The sequence below is a fragment of the Odontesthes bonariensis genome, chromosome 7 (genome assembly GCF_027942865.1).
Source record: "Odontesthes bonariensis isolate fOdoBon6 chromosome 7, fOdoBon6.hap1, whole genome shotgun sequence".
Taxonomy (NCBI): domain Eukaryota; kingdom Metazoa; phylum Chordata; class Actinopteri; order Atheriniformes; family Atherinopsidae; genus Odontesthes; species Odontesthes bonariensis.
Genome location: NC_134512.1, coordinates 32,100,101 through 32,108,968, shown reverse-complemented (window position 1 = coordinate 32,108,968; position 8,868 = coordinate 32,100,101). Strand labels below are relative to the sequence as shown.

General features: G+C 42.2%; 1 protein-coding gene across 1 annotated transcript in view; it reads left to right on the top strand.

The window, feature by feature from the left end:
* The first annotated feature begins 2,933 nt into the window (after positions 1–2,933).
* The window catches only part of smpd3 (sphingomyelin phosphodiesterase 3), a 117,835-nt gene continuing 111,900 nt past the window's right edge, over positions 2,934–8,868 (top strand). The window contains exon 1 of the mRNA XM_075470571.1: positions 2,934–3,047. The gene's annotated coding sequence lies outside the window, so the exon portion shown is untranslated. The remainder of the gene's footprint in view (positions 3,048–8,868) is intronic.

Genomic DNA, 8,868 nt, shown 5'->3' with positions numbered 1-8,868 from the left:
TCTGCAACGGAGCTCTGAGGTTTAACACCAACTCTAAATGTCTGCTTGCTGTGTACTCATGCCGGATGTATGGAAGCCCGTTTCTGCCACTTTATAAAAATAAATTTAGAAATACTATCTAGGGGTGGGCGGTATGCACGGTATCATACCTTATGCGGTATTTTTCACCAACGGTAGAGATTTTTTTGGCATACCTTATACCGCAATAGCTCATGAGTCCTGTAGATCGCAGTAATGCAAAGTTTTGAACATCCGCTTGGATATGCCGGGCGACAGTAATCGCAAGACAAGGTAACACGAGTAATTTGTTTTACCACCTGCGGGCTAACCATGCTCCGGAATATGAAACGAGTCAAAGCCGGTGTTCTGTCGACTTCTCCTACTTGTCGAGATTTGCTACTTTGTGGTTTTGCGCATGCGCCGAGCCGATTTTCTAAGTTTCGTTTTCACGCCCATAATGTTTTGCTACCCTGCGTCTCAGCTGGTGTGTAACGGTAAGATCCTCAAAATCCTGATTATTTTCTCTTTTGGAAGACATGCAAAGTAATAAAAAACTTATCGTGTTAACAAGCAGTTAGCTTAACATGCACAAATGGGGTGTCTGAAACATGACGCATATTTGAGCATGTTGAATAAGTGGAAGGCGCCTATGAAAGTTACGCTATCCAAGAGGCAGTGGCTTTTCTCTCACAGAGTTTATTCGAGGAAATTGACCTTTTCTTATTTTTTAAATATAAATATAACGTATATATTTTTTATATTTCCTGTGTTTTCTGTTTTGCACAATACATTTAATTTAATACTGCTGCAAACATCCTGATTGAAAGTGTTTATTTGGTGCTATGGTAACCACTGAAAAACTGTTCTGTTGTAATTTATATACAAAAGTAACATACCGCGATATATACCGTATACCGTCAGTGGCTCAAATTTTACCGGGGTATACATTTTAGGCCATACCGCCCAGCCCTAATACTATCGCATAATTTCGACTTAGTATCTCATAATTTCGACTTAGTATCTCATAATTTTTACTTAGTATCTCATAATTATGAGATAGTATTTATAAATGTATTTTTATTAAGTGGCGGAAACGGGCTTCCATACAGATGGCCCTGTTTGTCTCATTCGTTCGTATGTTACAACTGATTCTGGTCTCCTCCCTCTATATGAGCAGGTTTATCATTTTCTCCATTTGCACAGAACTTTAAAAACAATGGAAATGAAAGCAGCTGAAATCCCAGAAAACCTTCAAAGTAATCTGAAATATCAAGCTGACGAGCTTCGGTATTTATCCTATGATTTTTAAGATGGCAGAAATGTAATCCACCTTCATGTTTACTGTTGTGTGTAAACTTGTTTTTTTTCTTCTTCTCTTGTGGTTGCTGCTGCTGCTGCCGTCTTTGCCAGGACCTTCGATCTAATGACACTTTCCTGTTTAATAAAGTAAAATAACGAGGAGTTCTGTTCAGGGAGGCGACCAGTGTCAGGACATTACATTGCATTATGACAGCTTATGTATATATGCTGTCAGACTTTTCAACACATGCACCCATTGATCATGTTGTTGCCTTTACAGAATAATCCACCACTCATATAGACATTTTTCTTTATCCGTATTTATTTATATATTTTTTCATTTCAACTTCACAATGTGCAATATTCTATATACTAGGTCACTTTACTTTTTAGTACTTGCTTTTTCTCTTTTTTTTTAATTTCTTGTTCATGTCTGTTGTTGCTGCTGTGACAAGTGAATTTCCCCGTTGTGGGATGAATAAAGTACAATCTTTTTACATTTTATTTTAGATAAATTAAGCATCGAATAAATGGTTAAAAAATTAAAATATGTGTGCTGAATTTAAACCACAGTAGGACTGTGAAACTGTCCAAATTAAACATAAAGAAGAGGGAGGACACCACTTGATTTAATTACATTAAATCCAGTTTGAGTTCTGCAGGATCTAAGCCACCTCATTTAAAACACCTCTGGGTATTAACACTGTTACTTCTGCCCCTGAAGAAAAGCAACTTTACCATTCTCATTTATACAATTAATGGATTACGATCAGTATAGTGTCTATTTATTGCAAATGTACATACTGTATTTATTATTCTCATACACATCCCTATTTTCCACCCATACTCAATTCCATTCTTACTGTTCTGTATTTCTAATTTTTAATCTTTTATGTTTTTGTTGAGTGTTGTACTTTGCGAGTGAAGTTGTACCGGAGTCAAATTCTTTGTTTTAGTCAAACCTGGCCAATAAAGCTGATTCTGATGTATATATGCTTTTTACATGATATTTTAGATCATTTAAGCATCGAATAAATGGGTAAATAATAAAAATCTGTATGCTGAATTCAAACCACAGAAAGGACTGTGAAACTGTCCAAATTAAACATAAAGAAGAGGGATATCACCACTTGATTTAATTGGCATACATTAGATCCAGTTTGAGTTCTGCAGGATCTGAGCCACCTCATTTAAAACACCTCTGGGTATTAAACACCGTTCCTTCTGCCCCTGAAGAAAAGGAACTTTACTTACTCTCATTTATACTCTTAATCACATTTTAACAACTGATTCTATCTATTGTTCTCATTAATTTCTTTTTTGTTTGAAACTTAAATCATGCTTTTTATTTCTACTGTTTTAATGTCTCTGTAAAGCACTTTGAATCACCTTATCGTTGAATTGTGCTGTACAAATAAACTCGCCTTGCCTTTACAATTAATGAATTACGATCAGTTATAGAGGCTTAAACTTAAAAACTAATCCTCCTCCTCGCTCCCGGAGGTGGTCGCTCGGGAGGGGGGAGTGGGCGTGGCGTCGTAGCCACGCAGTGACGTCAGCGGGAGCTGTTCAAAGCGGTGTGGTGCTGAAGAGACAACTCTGCGCGCCGCTCAGTCACACAGCCAGTGGCTCGCCCGCTCGGTGCTTTGGTGTGGTTGCTCCGCGGCCGCCAGCTGCTCCGTGAACGCTGGATTTCAGTTTGTCTGGAGGACGCTGAAGAAGCCCCATGTGGGAGAGATTTCCAGCAAGTAAGTCGCGTTTTTCCTCAGCCACCTTTCCGTGTTGTGTGTCGGAAACCCGCCGCGGGGACGGATACTGTACATCTTTACTGGGTTAGACGGGCTAATCAATGAGAAGTGGTCCCGGTTTCTGCTCGGGTTGGTTGTGTGGACACATTTCTGCACTTTCCTGCGCGTGCTGCAGCCGCGCCTCAGCTTACCTTGAGCCTGCCGGGGTAAAATATTTGACTCATATTTGCATGATCCGACAGTCAAACGGGCTCTCTCCCTTTCCCCCTCTCTCCGTGTCTCTCCTCGTCTCTCTCGCTTGCGCACGCGCGCACACGCACTGTTGTCTTTGCGTGGACGCCTCAGATCAGATTGAGAGCATCTGAGTGAGAATTAAAATGTGTTGTCTGGTGTGACATGCTTCCCACCGTGCTAACCCGCACTGGTCACACGCAGGGGCTGTTGGCTTTTACTGGTTTGCACCAGGTGGCATGGTGGAGCGCACTGGGAGCACTGGTCTCTCTGCTGGGAGCTGCTACAGCATCACAGTTTGTTGCAGAAAGTGCAGAGAAAAGAGTGTATTAAGGTGTGGCCCGGCTGGCCTTTCCTCTCTGCTCTTCTCTTCTCTCTGTTTCTTTTTTTGTTTCCTCATTTCCCTCCCTCTTTCTTCCTCTTCACTCCTATTGTCGTTTTTTTTTAATCTGCTTCCCTTTCTTTTTTTTCTTCTCCTTCCCTGTCTCTTCAGTCCTGTCCTTTCTTATTTCCCCTTCTCCTCTTCTTCTGGCTTCCTTCATCCCATCTTGTTTCCTTCTTTCGCCCCTTTATCCTTCTCTGTTACTCTACCCTTCCTCCCTTCTTTTCTCAGTTTTATTGCCTTAAACTGATGTTGTGAAAAGAAGTCCAGCTGGTGCTGTAAAACTGTCTCTTTCCCAAGTCGGCACGCATCGAAAGTGAAGCGACGGGCAATCAATTTTATCGTCTGGTTGATTTTGTTCTGTGCCCAACATGAACACGAACTAATGTGGCAGAGGCTCCTGAAGACACAGTGACTCCGTTTTTCAAGGGAGCCTTTTTTAGTTTGTTGCCTTTTCTTGTCCGAACATACTGATTCAGCTCTGAATAGATTAGAAACAGTTCAAGGTTTTTCCTTCCCCAACTTTTAAAAGCTCTTCCTGTAGTTTTCTCTCCCTTCTTCTTTTCCTTGCCGTCAAAATGAATCAGAAAGACCTTTTTTTTTTTTTTTTTAATGGAAATATTTTCCCTTAAACTCATCACGTCAGAAGTAATTTTCCCTGCTGTGAGCTTGAAACGTTGTTCATTTGCTGTAAGGAAGTCGTATCATTCGGTAACCGTGACTCCGCGTGGAGGCTCTTGTCATTTCAGAGGCTTCTTTCATTAAATTTGAAGCTGTTATTCTGTTTGCAACTGTCAGAGCTAAAAGCTAACTTTACTTTGGCGGATCTCTCCCATACCAGTGTGGAACAGATTTATTAGGTCACATCAGATCATCAAATATCATGATATTTCAAAGCCACTCAAACTATTCTCAGCACGACAGAACCGTGATGTCCAATATACCGAAAGCCATTTATGGATTGCAGTACTGTGGCTTCCTAAGAAGCTCAGCATAGTGATAAATAGGCTGGCATTATGGCAGGGCTGCAAAGTACTGTACTCATTTGAAGGGGATCTAAATTTACTGCGGTTTGGATGGAGAGCTGTTTCCTTCCTCTGGCCCATGTTGCCCAACTCTTCTCATCATTATCTCTTTATCAAAGTAAACCTGTGCATTTAGCCAAAGCACCATGTTTTCCTTTGATTCAGTGACTTGTTTCGCATTGTGTTTGGCTTTGGAGCAGCCTGTTGGAGCAGCAGAAGCCTTTACAATATGCCCACATCTTTAAACAGAATCTTGAGACTAACCTCCTCGGTCTGGTTGCCATGACGTGTCTTCGTTTACCAGTTTGATTGCTCAAACCACCTTCTGTTGGATATATTTTTAATTAGAGCCGTGTTAGTCATTAACCTCAATGCCGAGTGCCTGTTAATGTTTGAGTGCTTTTTTTTTTTTTAAATGAGTAATTTTTCAAACAAGTGGCTTCATTAAACTCAGTTAATGCTGAGAGCTCTGATGATTATTATCTCAGAATATCCTTGAAGGTGTAATAAGTGCTGTTGGTTTGGCTCCTTGTCGTGCTGCCTGTTCAAACTCGTGGAAGAAAATTTGATTTTGTTTTACCATGCAAACTGGAATCCCTCGCTTCTTACTGACCTTTCTGTTGTTGGGTAAGAAGATCAACCCTCAGCCTTCCTCCTCCTCCTCCTCTCTGTCCCAGTCCACCAATCGGGGCGCTGGGTGTCCAGCAGACTGGGTCAGAGCAGGCAGGTGGCTGAGTGGAGCTGGCAGGTCGATAGGGCAGGTGGGGTGGGGGCTCCCATAGGACTCGGGCGACACCTGATAGCGCGGGATCTGGTTTCTCTGCCCGTGAGCAGGTGGACGGACATCAGTAACACTTAACCGTGGATCAAGTGAAGTAATGATTGGTCCTAAAAATGTTTCCAGGGAAGAACTTGAAGGTTTTTCTTTCAAAACCCATGAGGCAACGTGTTACGGTCTTCTCATCCATCGTATCCGAACTGGCTCAAAATTGGAGCTTTTTTTCTTCTTGCGATTACTCCCAAAAGGGAAATTCTCCTGTTCTGCTCCACGGGAGCAGATCGGAGTGGAGGAAGACACTTCAATAAGATGGATTATTAGTCATTAGTGTAGATTTTGGGAGCAACAATCTGAGCACAGATGCCCCAGCCTCGTCCAGCAGGACTCTAAAGCCGCATTCCCACTGTAGGAACCTTTGGCAGTTCCTATAACCTTTTAAGGAACGGGGCCGTTTTCTCATTCATTCGCACATACAGGAACTCGGGACCATGGCCCTCAGTTCCTGGAACCATTTTAGCTCCTTCTCTGAGGCTGGGTCTGTTCTGGTTTCCATGGGAACACACCTGACGGAGGTGTTTGGTGGTCAGTAGCTACGCCCCATGTCATGTTGTCACGGCTGAAATGTTTCCTCATACGACACGGACACAACCGGCGCGTGTTTAATAAGTTAAACCAGCCTCAATGTTAGACGCCCGATGTGATCGTCCATGATTAGTATCACCATCATGCAGACCATAAACACGGTGGCCTCCCCGCTCTCCATGTTAGCTTCTTGGTGGTGTTTTTTCTTCTCTCCTTACTTTTCGGAGGTTCTGTTTTGTTGTTGAATGTGGCGCTAAAGTAACTCGTCTCTGTCGCAGACGGTTGCGTCGCATCAGTCCCGACTCATGTGCGAATGCAGACTGAAACCGTTCCCCTGGAGAAGGACAGTTATCAGAACGAAATTCGAGGAGGACCGTTCTTAGAACGGCGTTCTTAGAACTGTTCTGTCCGAATGCGGCTTAAAGCATTCCCTAGACTGGCGAGAGATATGAACCCAATCCCAATTTCTCCCCTTGGCTTTATCAATTTGCCCTCCCAGTCCTCCTTTTCATTTAGCGATCCAGACGTAGTGGTCATTTTGGCTAAATCACAACACAAAGGGGCAACAAACTAGGGGTGGGGTCAAGTGGAAGAATTGGGATTAGGCCATAAAGTGTACTGGGTCAGCCCTGGTCCTCCTCCCGGTGGGATAGGACTGAAACACCTCTATGAAACACCCCGTCAATCTATATCTGCATCTAACGGTGAGCCCAGACCTCATTCTGAGTACCTGTGTCGTCTTTCTTTTGCTCCTTACCCACAAACCACAAACCACAGATGAGGTTTGGAACATAAAACATCTGGTAAATCAACAGCTGTACCTTCCAGCTCAGATTTCTGTAGACAGACAGATCTGCCCCCACTCCTGAACAAGACCCCGTATAACTCCCCAACTTGAGCAACGTACCCCCAACCTGGAGAGGGTAATGCATCCTTTCCCGACTGAGGACCCTGGCCTTAGGGTTGGAGGAGCCAGGTCTCACCCCACCTGCCTCACACTGAGCTGCAAACCACTGCAATCCCTGGCAAAGTTGCAACATTACATCATTTCTTCAACAGTTTCATCCAACTTGGATGGATGAAAATGTGCATGTGATGTTTAAGCCAGAGGAAATTTAATCAAGTTAATGCTTACATATTGCTATAATATAAACTGTCCATAATTCAGGCCAGTTTGCAAAGCTGCAACAAGAAGCCCACTGATGGATTTTTATTCACTTTTTGTCAAAGTGTGTGTTTGCCAGTTCTTAAAGTCTTCCATATTATACAACACAACATCTGTTAGTTTTTTAATCATTGGTCATTCAAAAAGAGACTCTTAGAGTTCATTATTAAGGCTAGTTTTTAACAAATTTAGTTCAGTTTATGAATTAAAAGTGTGTGGGTTTTGTTAGATCAGTAACAGAGGAGTAATCGATTGATTGATTTTTATAATAATTAGTTTCAGCTGTTATCTGTTGCCTTTCTCACTCATAGGAGTCCCTCAGGGTTGCATCCTGCTTTCAGATATCTGGCATTACAAACAAACCAGCCGGAGCTTCTTTCCTGATCGTAATTGATAATCATTTTTAGTTCTTTATAAAAATGTATTTCTGAGACTTCACACCGAAGTGCAGCTCCAGTTTCTTGTAATCGGTGCTCTCACACACAGCCCGTGTAGTCACACAAAGGTAATTCACGCTCTTTCTTTTCTTTTTCACATCTTGTTTGAAAGCTGAAAGCGAGTGTGCGTCCGTCCTGTGCAGCAGCGATTGCTCTGCAGCGGGGATGAGAGGCTTGTTGTGGACAGCTGAGTGGAGGCCTGCTGTTATTTGAATCAGAAACTGCAAACCTGGAAGGATGTGTGATGTCTGTGGGCTTATGCTGTTAATTTCAAACCGTGAGGATACGTGTGAAATGTGGCTGCCTGTATAGAAAAAGAGACTTTTCTGGCTCCATCACAGATATTTTCTCAATCAGAGAGTAAATTGCATCCTTTAATAATTCTCCCATTGAGTTTAATTTTCAGCTTTTTTGCCCTACTTTTACACAGGAGGACACTGCATTTAAGTTTTTCTAAATTTGAAATAAAGTAGGAGAGTCAGTAATAAAGGAAATATTATAATATGAGATTTGGACACATTAAAGACATTCAAGTATAACCAACGAGTTTACATGAATGTCAATTTATCTATGAGCTTTCCCTTTCATCGGAAGACATATAACTAGTAATCTCTGGTGTATTAAGCAGTTTCCTTTCATGAAAAATATCCCAGATATGGATCAAAATGAGTTAATTAACAGCTGAATATTCTGGCTTTGCAAAAATGGCCAGCAATTATGCAATAAAATGGCTGTAATTTTTGTGTAATTAGAGAAAGGAAAGAAATGTGGAATGACCCTGTAATTTGCATTTGCTAAACCAATACCTGCACAAGTCTAAATATACAAATGAATCTACAGTTTAAAGGAGAGTTTAATGAGCTGGTGCACCTGGATGATGGGAAGGAAACATGGTCCCAACAAATAGCTTATGAAAGTTGTCTGTTTAGTGTTGCTTTTTGTCCAACATCATGTTTGAAAGAACAGGACCCGGAAAAGTGAGTCAGATTTGTCCCGAGCTGAGCTGAGCTGTCGGGTTTCACAAGGTTTGGACGGTCGAGTCGAGCTTCGGCAGCTTCGACATGAAAACCCTTCAAAATAAAGCGTTCAGCAGAGCAGTCGGCGTCCTCACACACACAAAGACAAACTTATGACTCAGGCAAACAGGCCAGCGAGAGCTACTGACTGCAACAGACCAGCACAGAGTCGGGTTTTATTATCCAGCCAGTCTTTCAAGCTCAG